This window comes from Schistocerca serialis, chromosome 8, assembly GCF_023864345.2.
Source record: "Schistocerca serialis cubense isolate TAMUIC-IGC-003099 chromosome 8, iqSchSeri2.2, whole genome shotgun sequence".
Taxonomy (NCBI): Eukaryota; Metazoa; Arthropoda; class Insecta; order Orthoptera; family Acrididae; genus Schistocerca; species Schistocerca serialis.
In genome coordinates, this window is record NC_064645.1 from 187441099 (window position 1) to 187463762 (window position 22664).

Below are 22664 nucleotides of genomic sequence, written 5' to 3' on the forward strand. Positions count from 1 at the left end.
AGATTTGCTTGGACATATGCAGGATTTGACGGTCTACACACGTAAAAATTTGAAAGCTTTAAAAACAAATGTTTTGACAGAGCACAGGGAAAACTGTGCGACTGTGAAACTATTGCATTCATTTGTTGCAGTTTATGTGACAAACTCTTATGTTTTAATCACTTTTTTGGGTGTGATTCTCACATCCACAAGAAAACCTAAATCGGGCAAGGTAGAAGAATCTTTTTACCCATTCGTCAAGTGTACAAGTTAGGTGGGTCGACAACATATTCCTGTCATGTGGCGCACATGCCGTCACCAGTGTCGTATAGAATATATCAGACGTGTTTTCCTGTGGAGGAATCGGTTGACCTATGACCTTGCGATCAAATGTTTTCGGTTCCCATTGGAGAGGCACGTCCTTTCGTCTACTAATCGCACGGTTTTGCGGTGCGGTCGCAAAACACAGACACTAAACTTATTACAATGAACAGAGACGACAATGAACGAACGGGCCAGATCATAACTTTGCGAAAATAAAGAAAGTAAACTTTTCACTCAAGGGAAGACTTGAACCGTGGACCTCTTGCTCCGCAGCTGCTCACGCTAACCACGGGACCACGGCGCTCCTGAGCTCAGAATATCCTTGATGTTGCCTATTTTGCGCATGGACTACTCAGTTTGTATATTTTGCTTATTTTTTTCATAGTTCCACACAACTTCTTCCTGTTTTATCGATTGATCTGTGTTCAGTTTTTCAAGGCCTATCCACTGCGTCAACTTATAACTAAATCTGAGGGGTGTGCGATGGGGAGGTTCCCTTGATACTAGGGAAGGAGTTTGCAAGCGGTCGCGTTACAATACTGAAATGAAACCTTTCCTTAATTTTTAAAGTCTCAGTGTCAACCGGACGTTTTTCTCTTAGGAGGTTTTAATGGCTTCGCCTCTAAAATTACCCATTTCCATTACGTTCGCCCGCTGATAAAATGCCACGCCGGCAGCTTAGGCAGGTCCTCTTCGCATTGCCGCCATCCTCCCTCAGGTGGCAGCTCGTTCCATCGTCTCCCGCGATTTACTCTTGTAGCCCCGTCTCCAGCTACTGTGCGTAATGTGACGGGCCGTGCTGGCAACACCACTGCGCTTATGCACGTTTTACGCGCTCTTAAGAACCTTCGCTCGGCGCCCATTTGATCCGGCAAACCAGTTTTAATGGATGCAAATGTTTTTAAGCCTCTGCGTTTACGGCTTGGCGTCAGAGAGTATCACATCCCTTCTACCTCTTTAGTGGCGTAATTCTCTTTCTTTTTCTCGAGTTCGCCATCCGGGTAACTATTGCTCCTCCTCGGCTTACCTCTATAGTCTCCCACTCCCAACCTGCCCACCTCTAAGAGTCGTCGCTGCCTCCTTTCTCCCAGTTCCGACTTGGCAGCAACCGCCTTTTCTGTGTTATTTTTCACCGCAGCAACAGTGTTTTACTCTGTTACGGGCGCTGACTAACCTCTCGTGAGATGTTAATTAGTACTTTAGGTGCAGTTTGCAGACATCGTCGGGAATTATAATACAGGACAAAATACGGAGCTTGGAGCCAGCGCTCGAAAATTCTAAACACTCCGCATTAGCTACTGTCGGCAGCCTTCGAGAAATTATCGCCGCGCCTAAGGTGAGGGCCTAATTAGTGACGTCATCACACGTGGAGGTTTATCTTGTTGCGTGTTTCATTACTTTTATTTTTGCAGCTGCGTAAAACATCGAACTTTACCACTTGGCAGCTTAGAAATGGAGTTACAACAGCGAACATAGCGCGCATCTCATGTGTATGTAACAGCAGAACGAAGCCAGATGCACGAGTGCAAAGCAAATGCTGCCTCCGCGATACTCACTCGACAAAAGGCGGGACGGGGGAATTTCAACTACGCTTGCGACAAAACCAACGCTCTGCCAATCCCTTTTACTTGATGCTTCATTACACGCTTCATTGACAGCTGTCGTACCTTCACAAATCAGATCTGCTGCTTTTTAGCACAAAGTCGTTGCTAGAGAAGAGAGAGAGGAAGAGAAAAAGAAGAAGAAGGTGATAGAGAGAGGGAGGGAAAGAGACACGGATGGCAGCAATTGTAACCTGTGGACACAGTTTCGCTAACGTGATAGGGAATGAGGAAATGCCTGACGAAAGAAGATGGCAACCAAACCCGCCGTCACCTGTTACGGTCAGACAATTTGCCGCGGCCGGCATTGTATTACGAGCCACAGCTTCTTGTAACTGAAGCAATGGAGATAAAAGGTAAGTCACCACACGTAGAAAAAGGGCCATTTTCTACAGGTTCTCGTCCACTGGAAAACTGGTGTATTAAATGCATTTACACACCTACAGTTACTTCTGTAAAGTATCTGGTGCTGACAAGTATACCACTACATCTCTTGCACAAATACCTTTTTATCCGTCCAGTGAGAGAGTAATTAACGCTATTTTATGTCAGCGTTAACTGTCACTACGTACCGATATGCTATTGAGAACGTGAGAAACCTATTAAATTTCAGAATGTAACGGTTCATATGTGTATCGTTTTGTATTGTTAAGCATTTCCGTATCTATGCATATGAAATCGAAAAATTGGTGACCTTTCGGGGGAGAGCAGTGTCTGAGGTATTAGGCTCTCACTCTGGACGATTTGGGTTCAGGTTTATGGAGAGCTTTTCTTGGTTTTCGTAAACACTTGAGGCAAATACAACCATTATTCCTTGAAAAAGATGAAGGTCGATTTCTCCTGGTAGTTTTTCTTGGTTTTCGTAAAAACTTAAGGCAAATATCAAATTTGTTCCTTACACAAAATAACAGTCGACTTCTTTCAGTACTTATTTTCATTACTCGATGTTTCCTCTCGAATAACATCAAACCTAATGCCTGTCAACAGTGTTACATGTTCTTACTCTACGAGATGGTGAGGACATGCTTAGCGTTAAGCATAGAACATTACAGCAGTCTAGCTCCTACTAACTACACGCCACCACTTCTCTCGAATGTAGGAGAAAGGTACCTCAATCGGTAAAACACTAACACGAGAGAACAAGGTTTCACTTTCGATTACTGGTACGCCACGCGATTTTAATCTGCCTGTAAGTTCTCGTTTCTCTCGTCTCGTTCCTGATCAACGAATGGTGTAAAAAGTCTCTCGCCGGAAGTCATCAAACGTGGCTAAAAAAAAAAAAAAAAAAAAAAAAAAAATTTCAAATGTGTGTGAAATCTTATGGGACTTGACTGCTAAGGTCATCAGTCCCTAAGCTTACACACTACTCAACCTAAATTATCCTAAGGACAAACACACACGCCCATGCTTGAGGGAGGACTCGAACCTCCACCGGGACCAGCTGCACAGTTCATGACTGCAGCGCCTAAGACCGCTCGGCTAATCCCGCGCGGCAAACGTGGCTACATTCAGGCTGTCACTGCACAAGTGTCATGTGTAGCTGCAGGTGAACACGGAAATGTCAGTTGCCCAGGGAGAGTGAAGTGGAGGCAAAATGGAGTCACGAATTTCAGCCCCAAAGAAGTCCTCAACGTTAATATTAATTATCTAAGGCATCCTCAATAAAAGAACAAAACTATTGCTGTCTCTTGAAAAAGTACAAGTCCCTCGTGCAGCCAGTATGTATATATTGGGTGCTTCAGTCGTCCCTACCTACGGTTTTTATGCAACCCACAACACCTTCAAAAGCCATGCGTGAGATCGTAATATTCTCTCTTTCGCTACGGGCAAACTATTAGTTTTACAGGAAAAATAAATAGGACCTTTTTGTAGGAAGTTTAATGTAATTAAATTTTGTGCTGGGATACGTTTCCGCTGGAGGCCATAGTACTCGGCTTATTCGAGTAAAACGTGTTTCAAGGGCAGTCTTGTACGTTTTGCTGCCTCTAGCGACAACATATACCAGTATTTAACTACATTAAATTTCCTACAAAGAGGTTTCCTGTTGGACTAATAGTTTGAGCATAGCGAGCGAGAGAATGTGAGGATCATTCATGTAAGTTTTGACAGCACTGAGGGTTGCATAAAGCTGATATGTAGGGGTAGTGAATAGCCCTGGGTGTGTGTATGATATATATCATTGTGTACAATTGATGTGAGTCGAACGTGCGAACGTGTACAGTACTGGTCGCTTTCTCACAACACTTAAGAGCGCAGTCTATAGACATAAGATGAGCGAATCCAGTAGTCATTGCTCAGACAAAATAGTAAGAAAGCCATCCTATTTGTAGGTCACTGTGCACAAAGACAATGCCGACACAGTAAATGAACCTATTGGGAATACAACTGGCTATTTTTTTAATGGGTCGCCTAAACAGTACAAGTTATAGGAAAAGTCAAAAGATCTCTAAATATACGTCAAGATTAAGGTTAAAAGCTAGACGCTTGCAGTTGTGACTAACATAAACCATAATGAGATTCACAGATAGCAAAGTTCTGTATAACTCAAATTAAAATACGAAATGACGCAAATACGTCGGTAGGTAACAAAAACTGTGGAAACTGTGTGGGGCTAGCGCAACAATATGTGACCTGGACAGCACACGTAATCAAAGTAAACGGTACAACAAGAAGTCCAAAATATAACCGAAATGAACAACAGAGGTTGCGTTACAATGTAAGCAAGTAACGAGATGCGCAGAATATAGATCTTACTAGCACAATTGCGCTACTTACATTTCCTTACACAGCACCGAACGGTGCCTTGAGATGATGCACTCTGCATTGGTCTGGAGCGGAAAGCTCTCCCCCCTATGGCCCGGAACAGAAAGCTCAGAATCCAAGTTCAGTGCCCTCAGCAGTATACTCCCTAAAACATTCTACACCGAGGGCATGCTGTTGCCAATGTGACGGCCGAGAAACAGTCTTCGTGATTACTCAATCTTACACGCTAAGAACTCTATCTAGAGCGGTGCAGTACTATTAGCCTAACCAAGTTTTTTGAATGAAAACAACAGACTGTCCCAAGCTGGTCAGATATTGTCGCGGCGTCCTGACGTTTGAAGTCGCGCAGGAAAGAAACAATGCTATACTCTAATATTATTTGGGAGTTGTGGGGTGGCCATGGTGTAAACTGACGCCAGGGTTTCCTAGCATTCAATAGCTGTGGTCCAGATCATGCCCGAAGTAATGCAAACCGCCCAGTGCGCCCACACTGAGATAAATAGACCTTATGAGATTCAGCAACTGTCCTCCCGCAGCTGTCTATGGCAGCAGACGACCGACGAGAGTGCCTCTGGTAACAGCACTACATCGCCTGCAGCGCCTCTCATGGGGTCGTGAACATACCGGGTGGACACTAGTCGGCTGGAAATCTGTGGCCTGGTCAGGTAAGTCCTGACTTCAGTTGGTAAGAGCGGATGGTGGGGTTCGCCTGTGGAGCAGACCCCACGAAGCCATGGACCCAATTTGTCAAAGAAGCACTGTACATGCTGGCGGTGGATCCATATAGGTGTTGGTTGTGTTTACATGGAATGGATTGGGTCCTCTGGTTTAAATGAACCGACCATTGCCCGGAAATGGTTACTTTAGACTACTTGCGGACCATTTTCAGCCGTTCGTGGACTTCACCTTCCCAAACGTCGACGGAATTTTTGAGGATGACAATGCACCAAGTCAGCGGGCCACAACTGTTCGCGACTGGTTTGGAGAACACTCTGGACAATTTGAGAGAATGATTTGATCACCCAAATCACCCGATATGAACCCCATTAAATATTTGTGGGACATAATCGAGAGATCAGTTCGTGCACAAAATACTGCACGGGGAACAATTTCGCAGTTATGGACGATGGATGGTGGGGTTCACCTGTGGAGCAGACCCCACGAAGCCATGGACCCAATTTGTCAAAGAAGCACTGTACATGCTGGCGGTGGATCCATATAGGTGTTGGTTGTGTTTACATGGAATGGATTGGGTCCTCTGGCTTAAATGAACCGACCATTGCCTGGAAATGGTTACTTTAGACTACTTGCGGACCATTTTCAGCCGTTCATGGACTTCACCTTCCCAAACGTCGACGGCATTTTTGCGGATGACAATGCACCAAGTCAGCGGGCCACAACTGTTCGCGACTGGTTTGGAGAACACTCTGGACAATTTGAGAGAATGATTTGATCACCCAAATCACCCGATATGAACCCCATTAAATATTTGTGGGACATAATCGAGAGATCAGTTCGTGCACAAAATACTGCACGGGGAACAATTTCGCAGTTATGGACGATGGATGGTGGAGTTCGCCTGTGGAGCAGACCCCACGAAGCCATGGACCCAATTTGTCAAAGAAGCACTGTACATGCTGGCGGTGGATCCATATAGGTGTTGGTTGTGTTTACATGGAATGGATTGGGTCCTCTGGCTTAAATGAACCGACCATTGCCTGGAAATGGTTACTTTAGACTCCTTGCGGACCATTTTCAGCCGTTCATGGACTTCACCTTCCCAAACGTCGACGGCATTTTTGCGGATGACAATGCACCAAGTCAGCGGGCCACAACTGTTCGCGACTGGTTTGGAGAACACTCTGGACAATTTGAGAGAATGATTTGATCACCCAAATCACCCGATATGAACCCCATTAAATATTTGTGGGACATAATCGAGAGATCAGTTCGTGCACAAAATACTGCACGGGGAACAATTTCGCAGTTATGGACGATGGATGGTGGGGTTCGCCTGTGGAGCAGACCCCACGAAGCCATGGACCCAATTTGTCAAAGAAGCACTGTACATGCTGGCGGTGGATCCATATAGGTGTTGGTTGTGTTTACATGGAATGGATTGGGTCCTCTGGCTTAAATGAACCGACCATTGCCTGGAAATGGTTACTTTAGACTACTTGCGGACCATTTTCAGCCGTTCATGGACCTCACCTTCTCAAACGTCCACGGCATTTTTGCGGATGACAATGCACCAAGTCAGCGGGCCACAACTGTTCGCGACTGGTTTGGAGAACACTCTGGACAATTTGAGAGAATGATTTGATCACCTAAATCACCCGATATGAACCCCATTAAATATTTGTGGGACATAATCGAGAGATCAGTTCGTGCACAAAATACTGCACGGGGAACAATTTCGCAGTTATGGACGACAGTATGGCTCAATTTCTTTTGCAAGGAACTTTCAACGACTTGTTGTGTCCATGCCACCTCGAGTTGCTGCACTACGACTGGCAGAAGGAAGTCTGACAAGATATTAGGAGGTACCCTCTGACGCTTCTCACCTCAGTGTACATGCTGATGAGCCAAAACTTCTTGACCATGCCCCACTCGACATTGAATGCCACCTAGTGGCGTTGTGGGCGTGTTACACCTTAAGAAAAATGTGTAAAGTGAATTAGGAATCACTCTAGTTACGATACGGACCGCAAATGAGGAAATACACTGACATAAGCGACTTTGACAAAGGGCAGATTATTACGACCCTGTGGCTGGGAACGAGCATCTCGAAAAGGTGCTCGGCTGTTGGTGTGCTGCTGTCGCGAGTGCCTATGGAGAGTGGCTAAAGTAGGTGGCTGTAGGCTCCTCATCACGGAACTTGCTTGCCCGCTCTGCGAAGCACGATAGGCGACGATCTGTGGCTGGTCTGACGTCAACGCACATTGCTGATGCAGGCAAAAGTATTTCCGAGCACGCCGTTCGCACACCAGACGACCCCTACATACCGTAAGATTGGAGTGGGCGCGGGGACATTGGGTATGGACCGTGAACCAATAGAAACGCGTCACTTAGTGAGATAAATCAAGTTACAATGGTCATGACCTAATACGCCATCATCCAGGAAAACAGTTTGCTCAAAACAAGCGTCCCAAGCGTCCCAACACGGACGCACGCCAAATATTATGGTATGGTGGCCATAAATCTGGGCATCCATGAGGACACCATTACATCTGTGCCCTATGTGAAAATTATTGTGGACCCTCTGTATCCTTCATGTTTTTTGTCTTACCTGATTGCAATGGCAGAATAACTGTCCGAGTCACTGGGCCAAAATCGTGCAACAGAAGTCTGAGTAATACGACAGCGAACCCATATTAGTCCACAATTAACGGGAATTGCGCGATTTTCGCGTAGACATCTGGTGCCATATACCTCTGGAAACTAAAAAAGGAATTTTCGAATCCATGACATGCAAAATGGCTGATGTATTTCGTTCAAAAGTGGTCATAAAAAAGGCTCTGAGCACTATGGGACTCAACTGCTGAGGTCATTAGTCCCCTAGAACTTAGAACTAGTTAAACCTAACTAACCTAAGGACATCACAAACATCCATGTCCGAGGCAGGATTCGAACCTGCGACCGTAGCGGTCTTGCGGTTCCAGACTGCAGCGCCTTTAACCGCACGGCCACTTCGGCCGGCAAAAGTGGTCATAATCTTTCGACTCATCAGAGTAAGTTGATGATGGTATGTACTTAATTCCGTGCGTGAGTTCTCTGTGCGGTGAGCAGGGTGGGTGACGCGGTCGAGCGGTAGCAGTCAGGTCAAAGCACTTGTGCCCACGTCGGATCTGACCCAGGAGGGCAGAATACTGACTCCGATCAGCGAGCAAGGGAACCAAATTATGCTACTGGCATAGCTAGCCCAGGAAAAAAGACATCACACACTAAAAATTGTGATGTTCATAATAAGAATATGCAGGAATCCAATAAATTGTGGGTCTCTATCGACAGCTGCCGCACTGTAAATTCTTCATTACAAGACGAGCAAGGGATCGCGTTTAAGAGCGCTACAGATCCGAGGCTAATTTCCGGTCGTCCACCTGATTTGATACCGCAGGGGAAAAACGAACAGAGCGGCGGCCGCTCTCCTCTGCGATGTGGCGCCTGTCTAGACACCTTGTGCCAAGCGCTTTTTCCGGCCGTCGTACTAGCTGGTATGCCGATCGGCTTTTATGACCTACGGTCAACAGCCTCTCCGCTCTTGCCTATTCAGTCTTCTCTTCCCCTAGCTTCTACTGCATCCACATCCCCAACATCTACAACTGCAAATATACTCGATGTGGCAGAGGGTATTAAGTGCTGATATTAGTCGTTCCCCGCCTATTCATTCCTCCCAGAGAGCGGGAAAAAAAGGCCATCTCTACTTAATTAATGTTTAAGGAGAAAAACTACTGTTCCTCCAATTACTACCATTTATATTCTCTGTGAGGTAACAGATGCGTTAAGTTTTCCACTGTTGGCGGAAAACTGAGAAACGTTTACTGTAAACACTCAGAAAAATATGAACAAAATTATCAGGGTGCGAGATGCAAATAAGTAAAACCAAATCTAAGAGACTTGTAAATAAACAAAAATGCCAGTGCAGACAACTTGAGACAAGATCTCTGTTCGCCTAGGCATATATATATTTACAGTATATTAGGCATATTTTAGGCATATATATTGACAGTATTTTCTCGGTAACATGGCTGCAAAAGGATTAGGTGGATGCCTGATCTTGATCTTAATGTAATTCATAAGATGCCAGCGTCAGAAGAAGGAGGGAAAGAAGACAGAAGTTAAGCATCCAATGGTCAGCGTGGTCATCGGTAACAGAATAACAGCTCAGGCAGGCAGGGATGGTGCGACAGAAATCGGAGATGAACCATTCGAGCGTGCTCAGCAATATCCTTAATGTTGATCCAGCGAAGCAACAAGATATTAAATCCGGATGACTGGACTTGCATCTCAAATCCTACTCTGTAGTGGAATGTGATATTTGTATCTTATCCATAGCGCCATATCAGTGTATTGGTGACATCCAGTATTTATGCAGTGTTACGCCATAGTACAATCTTATAATCCTCTCTATCGTTAATATTCAGTGCATCTCTCACGAACAGTTTTCGTCCTCAGTCTGATGTGCGATAGGCCACCGTTATAGAGAAGCTACCATTACAGAGCTTCATATCATCCTACATCGTATTTGTTTATTTACTTGCTGGCTTTTACTTTTAACCTGATACCTAGCAACTGTGACTGGTTATGTCATATTTATTAATTCATTACTTAATAAAATAATGTTGCATGTATTCTGCTGAACGAGGTAAGGGCATCATCCGGGACCGTTGTGTTATTCTGTTCATAAACTACAACCGCCTGTCTTACTGTAATACGATAGTGTTTTCATAGATTGGAACTGAGAACTTCGACATAAGTTAACGTACGTTAACATAATTAAAGAGCCTGTGATTCGGTATATACGGTATATTTATGGTATTGTAATTATTCTGTAATGTCTAGTAACAGGTACTGTTATGTCGTACTTTTATGGGATCACACTCTGAACACGATAGGGGCGTGGAAAGATATGATGATGTTTCTACACCACTTTCTTAGTCACATCCATCAGGAGTTCAATGACTGACACGACCAAGAAAGAGCATATTTCGCTTTCGGTGTTGTGGCTCTTACGGATACTACAACTGTATAGCCTGCAGCTGAAACAGCTTGTTTAGGTGGGTGAACGAACTACATACTTGTGACAGCCTTACCAGCCACTGGTAGACGGCAGTTTGTTGAAAGAGAAGTTCAATGCTATGGTGGCAAAACGAATTAGCACCTCGCCTCCGGTCGACGAAAACAAGTTCCATAATGGCACCAAATAAAATGCGAAACGCTCGGCGCCATGGCGCTTATTACTCGTTTGCACCTCTTCCGTTTGCTATAGTGCGCGTCTGCCAAGTGCTTCGGAGACACTGGTGGAATAGCACGAAGCTCTAGAACTGGATTAGCAGCAGGTTCGTCGCTTTTCGCCGAGCCGGTCCAGAATTTAATAAGCCGTTACCCGCGGAACGATTAGATCAGTTACCGGCGTTCTCAAGCAGTCAAGCGCCATTAGCAAATGTCGGGTTATTTATAAAGGAGATGGAACAGGTGCACGCATTTAGAGTTTTTGGGCAGCCCGCTCTGAAAGCTAGTAATGACGTATGGAATTCTGCCACACCCAGAATTGGACTAATTATCTACCTCGTGATCAGGCCTACCTTCTTTTTTCCTGCCCATTCCGTTTCTCGAACGGTTAGGTGGTAGCCTCTCAATTAAGCGACGTGTAAAGTCGGTTTATCGAAAGAAAAGAAAGAAGATTTAAACCACAATTCTGCGGTGGCTATTACTTTCTCATTCTGAATAATAACATGTTTTCTTACGTCTAGTTTTTCTGCCGAGTCTCTAAACGGCCTCACGAACGAGTTATCGCGAGTAACCTGTACTTACAGCAACGAGGGTCATGGAAAGAATAAAATACTGAGATAAATGGGGTGCGTGTTACCCGAAAGCATAAAACATAATACGGTACAAGGGAAGTGAAATCGTCGGACTAAGAGACTTTCAACATTACCTGTCTAGTATGTGCATATGGAAGCACAGTAATAGTCTTAAAGGTACCTGAGAAGCCAAAAGTTGTTGTTCTCAATAAAAACTCGAAACGAGTGTGGAGCATAAAACAATCCTTCATGTTACTCCAAAAAGAAACAATTAGTTCCTACACGAAATACTTTGTGTCATTCATTTCGAGGTGTAGATTAAATTTTTATGGTTTTGATGGTACTGAATTAACAAATCTTGGCCGAGTTACGTGGTCCATAATCTTGTCAGGGCATAGTACCATCTCAAATGTAGTACTCATACAGAAATTTATTACGTGGAGACCTCGACGCATGAATGAACAACCAACACTACGTTATACGAACAATATTGTCAACACTCCTTTGTTTAAGTTGTCAGTCTTCTGACTGATCCTCTTTAGCCTCTAGAGTTCCCTCTAGTACCATGGAGCTATTACCTGATGTTTTAGCCCATGTCCTGTCCCTTCTTCTTGTCAATGTTCTCCGTGAGTTCCTTTCTTTGCCGATTTCGCGAAGACCCTCCTGATTTCTTATCTTATTAGCTCACCCAATTTTCAACACGCTTCTGTAGCACCACATCTCAAACGCTTCGATTCTCTTTGTTCCCGTTTTCCCATTGTCGATGATTCACTAATAAACGAAGCTGTGCTCCGGACGTACATTCTCAGATATTTCTTCCTCAAATTGAGGCCTACGTTTGACACATGTAGCTGAACGCAAACAGTTCCAGTGTTCAGAGTGCCGCGGTATAGATTAAGCTCTTCTTGTTCCTAATAATTTGGGAGGAGCTAATAATTTACTCAAAATCGCGGCAACCATTATAAATCATGTAAGTTTTGAACGGATGTCTTCTTCCTTATGGTAGATGTAGTAAAACGCCACCTTTCCAATGGTTGGTACTGCATCACTAAGGCAAACCTCTGCATGAAAATGGGCAAGGATAGTTAGTATGTCCCATTTAGTTGGCAAGGGGAAGTCGGAAGACTACCAGGTTATGGCAACCCTCAGGCCACAAACGTTATGCCGCGTTATTTTAAGAGCAGTAGGAGTTCGCGTCTTACAGTTTTTAAAGCAATAGACAACATTTCTGTTACTATGAATAATTACGTAGGCGCCCAAGTCATCCTGCATGGGCCATCGGTGTTTTGCGGTGCAGTTTTGAACTTCACTCTCGCTAACAAGGATACGAATGAACACGGTAACGGCTGGGTCACCGTTGCTCTTGTACGTGAACCAAAAGTCGATAAAGTAGAAGGGCTAGATAATTTCAAAGCACATGGTGTCATCGCTTATAAGACATTTCAGATTTGTGAAGTTTACAACAGAGATAAGGGTTCATCGTATTACATGTCGACTATGCCTTTGGTTCTCAGGACCAGGAATCATCGTAAAATAAATGAATCTGAATCTGTCTCAGTGTGGGTGAAAGGTGTTGACAACTGTAAAAAGATCGCACTCGTTGGTGATCTGACTCATTATTATAGAAATTAAATGAAGTTCCCTTCCTTATCCTTAATCCTTATCTATACAAGATCCACCTCTCAGGAGGTGATATTTCCTTGCAAATCGTAATGATACCCTGTGTATTACAAAAAATAGTACATTGTGCACCATACAAAGTTTCTTGTTAATATCAGTCTTTTTTTATTTTTTATTTTTGGTATTTTTGTGATGCGTGGGGGGACTCAATATCTACTTCTAGGGACAATTCAGGAGAAGGTAGACAGTCAGTTGCGACAGCAACTTCTGACTGTTGGCTCGCTGCGTCTCCTGCGACAAGGCAGGCGGGCCGGCGATATCTTAATGACGGCTCGCGCGTAATTACTGGAGCAGAGCAGAGCAGCAGGTGGTAATTAACGCCGGCATTCTGCTGGGTCGAGGCCGCAGCCGTCAGCAGCATCCTTCACCGCGGGACCATCCGACGCGTGCATTAACCGCCCCTCCCTACCACCTCAACCACACATGTGATGGTACATCAGCTACTGCAACCTGTGGAATACTACTTATTTTCCAGAGGCAACGCTCATTCCGAGAATGCCAAGGAATACTAGGGCAATGGCAGCCGAGCGGGAGGTAAGGGGTTCGAGCTGCGGAGGTGGAACATGTCCTCGCCACTAGTAATGTGAGTGAAGCTGCAGATGGAAGGAAGAAGGTGTTGTGGTTGAGGCCTGGTCATATTAAAAGCTTCTAGTGGTTGTAGAAGGGTCTCAGTCGATAGGGAATCCCTTGCCCGGAAATGTGCCATTTGGATGCACAGGGACTGCTTGACGTGATGAGCCTGCTATGTGTTGGAAAAGAATTGTCTGCGGTCTATGATTTCATACACACTGTCCACAGATCGTGGTGTGTGTGTCCGCCTCGGCAGTTGCACAGTTACTGCGGCGGATTGCTAAACGAAGGGCCCGGGTTTGGTCCTCGGTTGGGTCGGAGATTTTCTCCTCTCGGGGACTGTGTGCTGCGTTGTCCTTACTTTCATAATTGACGTTAATATTGAGATGCCTGAATAAACTAGGCCAAACAGCCAACATATTAAAAATTTAAAAATAAAAACTCTGGTCGCATCCGTGGAGCACCACAGTCAATCCTCCTAGTTGCTAACGTACCACTTTCTAGCAGCTATCGTTGTAGTCTTACGATAATGGTATGTGATGGACTGAGGAGAGCGGGAAACGTTCTCGATGCATGAGTTGTGCAGCTATACAATTACGTACGAACAGTGATTTTAAAGCCCTTCGATCTTCAAACTTATTTTATATCCAAACGCTACATTTCGGTAAATGGATCCCTTATCAAAACGTTATCCACTCAATACCTTCAGGACTGCAACACGAATTGTGAAGCATCTTGTATAGAAGGCCCACAAATGTCATTGGCGAAGTACGACGCCTCAGAGAAGTATGCCACGAAGTGACAGCATGTGATTTTATTGCTGTCCACTTTTCTCCTCTCTCTCTCTCTCTCTCTCTCTCTCTATCTATCTATCTGACTCTGACTCTCGCTCTCATCGCCATCAGCAACACAATAACAAAATAGTACGTCGACGTTCAGTAAGTATTGCAACACTTTATTTCGATCATTTTCGGTTTAAAAAAATGCAGAACTTCTGGTGGAGCATCGTGGAATATTCGTGCTTTAACCCCTATAGTTTAATGAGGTATTGTCAGATGGCTGTACTATACATAGCCTCCAAAATGTATGTATCGGAGATGGGTCCAAGCAGAGAGCTACCTTTGACTCCCTTTTGGTGGAAAACCAGAGCATTGCAGAATGACTACCGAGACATGGCAGTGAACAAAGGCACGGCTAGTCGGTGAGCGTGGCGCCTGTTATCATCACAACTAGATCGCGCAAACGTACTCGATCTCCCGCGAGGCAGTCGGCTGGACACAGCTGTCACTCCCGCAGTGCTGGAACGCTCGGACACCCTCATTCGACCTGTCACTATCAGACACTTATCTGCTCAGCTCCATTTCTCTCGCCCACCATTTGGGGTATCAAGGGTTGTGCACGCTGCTTTCCTAGTCGCCTATCAGACGACTGTAAAGGGCAACGAAGGGCCATCTGTGAGGAATTCCTTGCACATTACGTGGCTGATTGTGACAATTTTTTGCCGATCTTCGTCACAGACGATGAAGCATGGGTTCATCACTGCGAACCCCGAACAAAACGGTCATCCAAAAACGGTCATCCATGGCGTGGCGTCGGAAGAAAAGGTGCAAAGCCGCACACTCAGTCGGATAAAGTCATGGCCATTGTCTGCTGGTACTCTGAAAGGGCCACTATGTTTCATGTCCTCCCTAACAGTGAAGCGATCAACTCTGAAGCGTATTGTGCTACCCTCAGCGGACAGAACAAGTGACTTCAGTGTGTTAGTCATCACAAAAAAGCAAACTAACTTCTCCCTTTCCATGACAACGCAAGGCCTCACAGCAGTCCGCATAGCCGAGAAGAGCTCGCAGAACTCATTGGACTTTTCTTACTCATCCACCCTACAACCCGGATCTCGTACCTTCCGACTTCGGTCAGTTTGGTCCAATAAAGGACGCACTCCGAGGGAAGCAGCTCTTGTTTTATGGGGAGGTTATTGATGCAGCAAGACGTTGGCTCCATCATCAACCAGTTAAGTGAGAACTTGCGCGCTTACAGGCCCTGCCCGTAAGGTGGTGTATAGCCGTCGCATTGAACGTAGATTATGTCGAACAACAGTATTTTGTAGCCAAAGGAGTGGGAATAATACAGTGTATTGAAATACTGAACAAAAACCAACCTGCTGAAAGAGAGTTGCATTACCTATTGAACGCGCCTCGTATAAGCAGTCATTAGTCACCTACATTTTTCTTATTAAAGGCCAATGCCAGCTTAAATAAATGTCAGATTACCCGGATGAAATGTCATAGTTTTCTGACCAGCAGTTCAATACGATTTCATTGTGCTTAGCAGAAATATAACCTTGTTGAATTGAAGCTAAGAATGGGCACGTTATCCATTGCGACTCATTTTCACCTCAGTGTAAGTAATTAAAATCCTGTATTTTCGGTAAAAACGTTCTTAACAAAGTGGTACGGCCTAAAAGGACAAAAGGACGGTCAACAAGGAGCTAGAGATGAAACAAGAAAAGAGAGAAGTTCGGACTTTATCCTTACCGTGCATCATCGGCGAATGAAACAGCTCATTGGGAGTGCAACAGACACTTTTTTCCACAGGTCTAGTTTAATTTATTCCAGCAACAATGTCACTTTCCTCGTACGCTTGTACCACAAGCTTTATTTTGTTGTTCAATTTATTTACAAAGTGCATACTACTCTTTTTGTAAGAGAAAAAAAAATTGACCGTGCTGTAAACTCTCTCAATACAAACACTGATCGGTTCTGATGTTGCTAAAATTTTCACCCAGAACCTAAGTGTATCCGCACCAAGCGTGGCATCACGAAAACGACAGCGTATAAATCGCGTTTCGCTCCGGCGGACACGAAGATTACGTTGCAATACCCACGGCGAGAGCGTCCGAGTTTATAAAGTGCACCTGTTTTGACGCAAAAGAATCCAAACAGAACATGAAAGGAGAGCTCAGTCGCCGCTGCTGCCGTTTGTTTTGCCCCTGCGGCCGCCGCGTCAAGCAGCGCACCGGACAATAATTGCGGTGTCAAGTACAAGGCGGCTGCCGTTGCGGCGGCGGCGGCGGCGGCGGGGGTGTTTACCGCCTTCCAGAAAACAGGTTTGGCCGGCAGTTCGTCCGGCAAACGCTGGAACTAAATCTGGGCACCCCGGCCGCGACTTGCCAGCGCTTGCCCAAAGATGCACGGCGCTAAGTATGACGAATGGCTAATTTACTGCCTGCCACTTTATCTCAGACGTTCGCCGCAATACTTCGTGGCTCCTTTTATTTATTTACTCGTACTTTATTTACTCGTATTTTCGGCCTCTTTATGTCTCCTCTCTCTCTATCTCTCTCTTTCTCTCTCTCTCGCTCTTGGTCCTGGAGATTTTGCAATTTCACGTTGCTTCTTTCCAGATTTATGAGTATCTTTCACCTCTCTTCCGCTCTCCCACCGGATGTTACGTCCCTTTGTAGTGCTTACTATACATTCGGCGCGTGACGGCGGCTGTTGCGAGCTGAACTCGCGTGGAACGTCCCGACAAGTGATTCATGGGGTCAACGGAGATCCTTCAGTCGTGATTTATTTCCCGGTCGCTGATAAATGGGGACTTTTAGACGTGCGCGGGGAAATTTCGGCCTTGCGGGGCAGTCACGAGCGTAAAATTAGTACTTTTACCAACAGTGAGGGTACTGTAATGAATGTCGAAAGTACCACTCCTGGGTGGGCCGGCGGCCTGTTTGAAGTGGGAAGTAGCTTCCAGTTGTTACGCTGCCACCGGGATGACTCGGTCCTCATTCGTGTGAGACCTCTAGCCCCGGCCATCGTTGTATATAGAAGACCGACAGCATGGTCTCTCGCGGATCGACGAAGAAAAACGCTACGTATGCCAAATACATGACTTTGAGCCAGCGCAATAATTTAGGGTCATCATTTGATAGTCCTTCTGTATGCGGTGAAGTAATGGTGTGTACATTCGAGAGAGTTGGCGTGCTGCAACCGCCCACTGTACATCGCGAACGCGTCCTGATATAAGGGCAGTCTCGTTATCTCGTAAAGTATCGGTTGCTTGTTCGTTTCCAGCATTGGGAATGAGGGTGGGTTGCAAAAATGAGATTAAACTGATTGTTCGCCATTGTTTTAGGGTTTGAAACCGTCAACATCAATAAGCCTTAATTAGTGTAATACCTAGGCATAAATATAACGTGTGTCAGCGTATGCAGAAAAGAAAATTGTTGGAACTATCAGTTGACGGCTTCTGACTTATGAGCCATTGTAGCTAGCTCGCATGCATGCGGGGGGACCCAGGTTCAGTTCCCGATACTACCAGCGGTTTTTCCTTGGTGGGAAGACGATAATGGGGTTCACTGAGCCTCGTGATGCAAATTAAATAGGGTACTGAGTAAGAAGTAGCGGATCCAAATCGACAACGACTGGGAGAGTGATCCGTTGAGCCAGCCGGAGTGGCCGAGCGGTTCTAGGCGCTTCGGTCTGGAACCACGCGACCGCTACGGTCGCAGGATCGAATCCTACCTTGGGCATGGATGTGTGTGATGTCCTTAGGTTAGTTAGGTTTAAGTAGTTCTAAGTTCTAGGGGACTGATGACCTCAGCTGTTAAGTCCCATAGCGCTCAGAGTCATTTGAACCATTTTTTGGTCTGTTAATCCCATGACCCTAAATTCTGCATATGCCATATGGCAAAGAATAATACGATAATCAATCGGCATTGTGCGATTGTCTGCGACTGATCGCGATATGTATTTTATTTGTTTGTTTTACTTATGAGCCACTAAGTTCAGCAGAAGATATTACAGACTTCTCTGCCTCTGTAGAATGGTACATACTTCCCTCTTGTGGAGTTGTCTTCGAAAGCTATCGTTTGCTGAAAAACTATTGCTTTTTTCGTACTGATATGGCAGCTGCAGCCGCGATTGCCACTACTAGCAAGCATTTGGGCAGTTAGAGAACAACTCACGTGGAATGAAACAACCATCCCTCCTATCAGCATCATTTGACATTATAATATGTGATTAAAAAAAAAAAAAGCAAAGAAAACTGACGTGATTCATGGAATATGAAAAGATTAAAACGTCCCTACATGGACTTATTTGAAACAATAGTATTAGTTAACAGATGAAAAGAGGATATTCCTTTTACTTATGAATAACTGGAGGAGCAAGTCGAGCACAGCGGAACTGTGAGAAGATGGCTGCAGTTCACTCATTTCGATGAGATCAAAACATCAAAATTAAGGTAAAAATGGAAGTGACATAGTTTATAATGAACAGATTGGAGAGTGAATGTCAGTTGTTTTGTGAAAGTTAAGAGAACAAGCAGCAACAAGTAGTCTAAGAAAGCGTTTGTGTGGAGCCCAAAAATAACTAAAAGGGGACGCCCATATTTGTCATGGGAATTATATACTGGCTGAGCAGTGGATGAAAAGGGGTTGACAATTTCCGATTGGAGTGACTCAGGCTGCTGGAAAGAGTAAACTAGGGGGAAAAGGCAAAGAGTAAAGAGGAGACGACACGGGTGCGGCATTGTTCGCAGTCATTCTGGGTAGTTGCTGGAGACTTTTCCCATTGACTATTCGTCGTTTCGTACTGAACGGGGGACTAGCTAACATGTTTTCAGAATAATAGTCGGTAAGAACAAACTAATCTGTATCCTGCAGGACGTGGCACTGTTGCTTAGGATGCTTTTGCACGTTTTGCAACTACCAGGCAAATTTTCAACAGCACATGTAACCACTTTGCAGTTGCCATCTCCACCCTCTTCTGAAAGTCGATCTTCACTAATCACGAATGAATACTTTCTGTGGTGGGTGTCTCCTCATGGACCACACGCAATGCGTGCCACACTCTGAAGCAAATCCGACGAGAAACAAACAGAAAAAAAGCTCGGTAAGACGTTCGTGTAAAGTAAGCTGATTTAGAACAGAGCGAGGCTATCAGCCCCATCTAAATGGTTACGTTAGCTCTTGCCGGAGTTGAACTGCGTCCCATTCAGTTGACGAGGGTGGACCATTGCTTTTCTCACGTGGATAGTTTCAAAACATCCCAGCGTGCTTCCAGTTTCGCTTTTCACAGTAAATTTTTCAAGCGCTCCGTGCCACGAAGACAACAAGACAAGAGATGGGAAGTGGGGGAAATGGGCGCACAGCACACTCTCATCGGCAGGGTTCCGATTTACTGCACTGCTTGTACTGATCGAGAGTGCGTCCTGTTAACACCTCTAGTCAGCCCTCCGTCGTTGTATTTCACCGTTTCTACACTAACGAACGGTACCGCGATGTGGAACGTGACATCGCTTTGAATAGCCTTGCGCCAGAAGAGCATTTCGATCGAGAATCTGAAAAGTAGAGGAAGATGCGGGTAGAAAAACGCGACACTCGTGCCTAACGAAGGCCGGCTGGAAATGAAACCCGACGTTTACGAGTCCGAGGCTGCAGCGGGCGGCAGTAAGATACCAGTCGACGACATCCCGCCTCCTAACGGGCAGCGGGGGCAGAGTCGTTCAGCATCAGAGGCACGAGTGACCACCTGCCTCCTAATTGGACAGCCGACGTGTCCCTCGAGTGCTCGCTGCAAGCTGCAAGTATAGGCAGACCAGTGATAAGGCTGGATCAGCATGGCCTAGCAAATCACCTAAAACAGTATATGGCTCGTTTGCCAAGCATTCAAAACTGTAAAAATGCACGTATCTGTGATCCACTGGATAGTTTGCTAGACCATCACTACGAAGGGTGTTCAATTACTAACAAGGGAACATCCCCATCGCACCCCCCTCAGATTTAGTTATAAGCTGGCACAGTGGATAGGCCTTGAAAAACTGAACACAGATCGATCGAGAAAACAGGAAGAAGTTGTGTGGAACTACGAAATAATAAGCAAAATACACAAACTGAGTAGTCCATGCGAAGGATAGGCAACATCAAGGAGAGTGTGAGCTTAAGAGCGCCGTGGTCCCGTGGTTAGCGTGAGCAGCTGCGGAACGAGAGGTCATTGGTTCAAGTCTTTCCTCGAGTGAAAAGTTTACTCTCTTTATTTTCGCAAAGTTATGATCTGTCCGTTCGTTCATTGACGTCTCTGTTCACTGTAATAAGTTTAGAGTCTGTGTTTTGCCACCACACCGCAAAACCGTGCGATTAGTAGACGAAAGGACGTGCCTCTCCAATGGGAACCGAAAACATTTGATCGCAAGGTCATAGGTCAACCGATTCCTCCACAGGAAAACACGTCTGATATATTCTATACGACACTGGTGACGGCATGTGTGTCACATGACAGGAATATGTGGTCGACCCACCTAACTTGTACACTTGGCGAATGGGTAAAAAGATTCTTCTACCTTGCCTGATTTAGGTTTTCTTGTAGATGTGATAATCACTCCCAAAAAAGTGGTGAAAACATAAGTGTTTGTCACATAAACTGAAAATAAAAAATTAAACTTTTCACTCGACGGAAAACTTGAACCAAGGACCTCTCGTTCCGCAGTTGCTCACGCTAACCACGGGACCACGGCGCTCCTGCGCTCATAGTGTCCTTGATGTTGCCTATCTTTCGCATCAACTACTCAGTTTGTGTACTTTGTTTATTTTTTCATAGTTCCACACAACTTCTTTCTGTTTTCTCGATCGATCTGTGTCTAGTTTTTCAAGGCCTATCCACTGTGCCAACTTATAACTAAATCTGAGGGGGATGCGATGGGGAGGCTCCCTTGTAAGCAACACATTTTTTTCTGTAAGCAGGTTGGTTTTATTCAGGATTCCAATAGGCAATATTATTCCCCACTCTTTTGTCTACAGAACTCTGTTTTTGAACATAATCTCCGTTCATCTCCGTTCACTGCGACAGCCTTACGCCTCCTTACTGGGAATGCCTATATGCCCGTATGGTACCATTCTGCTGGTCGACGTCGGACGCAACGTGTTACTGCATTAATGAGCCCCCGTCGTACCAAGTGGTTTTCCTTTTCTTTTGCGGACGTTTTTCCCTTGCCGCCTATCTGATCTTTCCAGAGTTCCGACAGACGTTCCCCAGACGCACCGAGATTGCACCGCGCTCAAGACATTTACTACGTTATAATTTCCACTTTTCAAATGCAGCCCCTCGACTGCTCAAGAACTGCGTGTGACGTACGATTCGCGTGCTCTCTGTAAGGTCAGCGACAGATGGAGAGACCGATAGCCGGAGAGACAAGTAAGCAACAAGATAGGTGTACTCCGGTTGCTCGCGACTGGTGATATAGCGGGAGGAAATGAAGTCGACAGTAAAATCTTGGAGTTTACTGTCGAGATTATTATGCACCTTTCGCAGCGTCGAAAGCCTCAGTGACGGCAGCAGCAGTAGGCGGCAACAGTTCGTCTCAAAAACGGAAAGCGACTCACACACGAAGAGGAATTTAACAACACAGCACTCGTATAACGACGTGTGTGCAGAGGGAGCATGCAACGAAGGCGACGGAGTAAGACTGTCTCTTGTGACGGAAATAAATTATTGATTTTTATGTTTAACAAAATCTACACATTTCAACATATAAACCAAATGTTTATCCTTAAGGATTCATTCGTCTGAAAGTACTATGATCTTCTCATTATTATTATAATGAGTGAGCAAGGATTAGGCAGATGAGAGAAGAATATTGGTTCGAAAACTTACTGTATTCTCACGAAGAATCTGTCCTCTGCGATAGAAACTAGGTCACACTCACTCGAAATATGAAAGAGCTATTCGAGGAACGTGCTGCTTCCATCTAACAAAGACGTTCGTCAGAATTTTGTCCATTGGAACTTCGAACAGATTGCACATTTTCCCCTGTACAAACTCTCTTAGACCCAATGAAAGTATGTGACTATTGCCATTTGGCATCCACATACGTAATCGTTTAATTTCATCTATTTAATTTTCTCCATTGCTCGTTATCTGGGGCAGTGGTAAATGAACGTAGCCTATCTAAGCATAAAATCAACATTCAGTCGGAGTTATGGCAAACGTTTCTAAAGCACTCCAACATTGAATTCGGTTACGATTTGTTGGCTACAATTCAGACTACTTCAATTTTCAGCATAAACCATTTTTGGAAGCATACTTCCAGTATCGTCATCATAGTCGACGTCAGTCTTTTCTACGCAGCCACGTATGTCGCAAATGTCTACTGTCTAAGAATCTTCTATTATGTACATCATCTTACTGCTAAGTAAGATGCGCCGACTGAGAATATCCAGACTGTTACT

General features: G+C 45.1%; 1 protein-coding gene across 1 annotated transcript in view; it reads right to left on the minus strand.

Moving 5' to 3' along the window:
• Positions 1-22664, minus strand: part of LOC126416244 (zinc finger and SCAN domain-containing protein 22-like) — a 768818-nt gene that overhangs the window by 513373 nt on the left and 232781 nt on the right. The gene's annotated exons all lie outside the window — the stretch shown is intronic.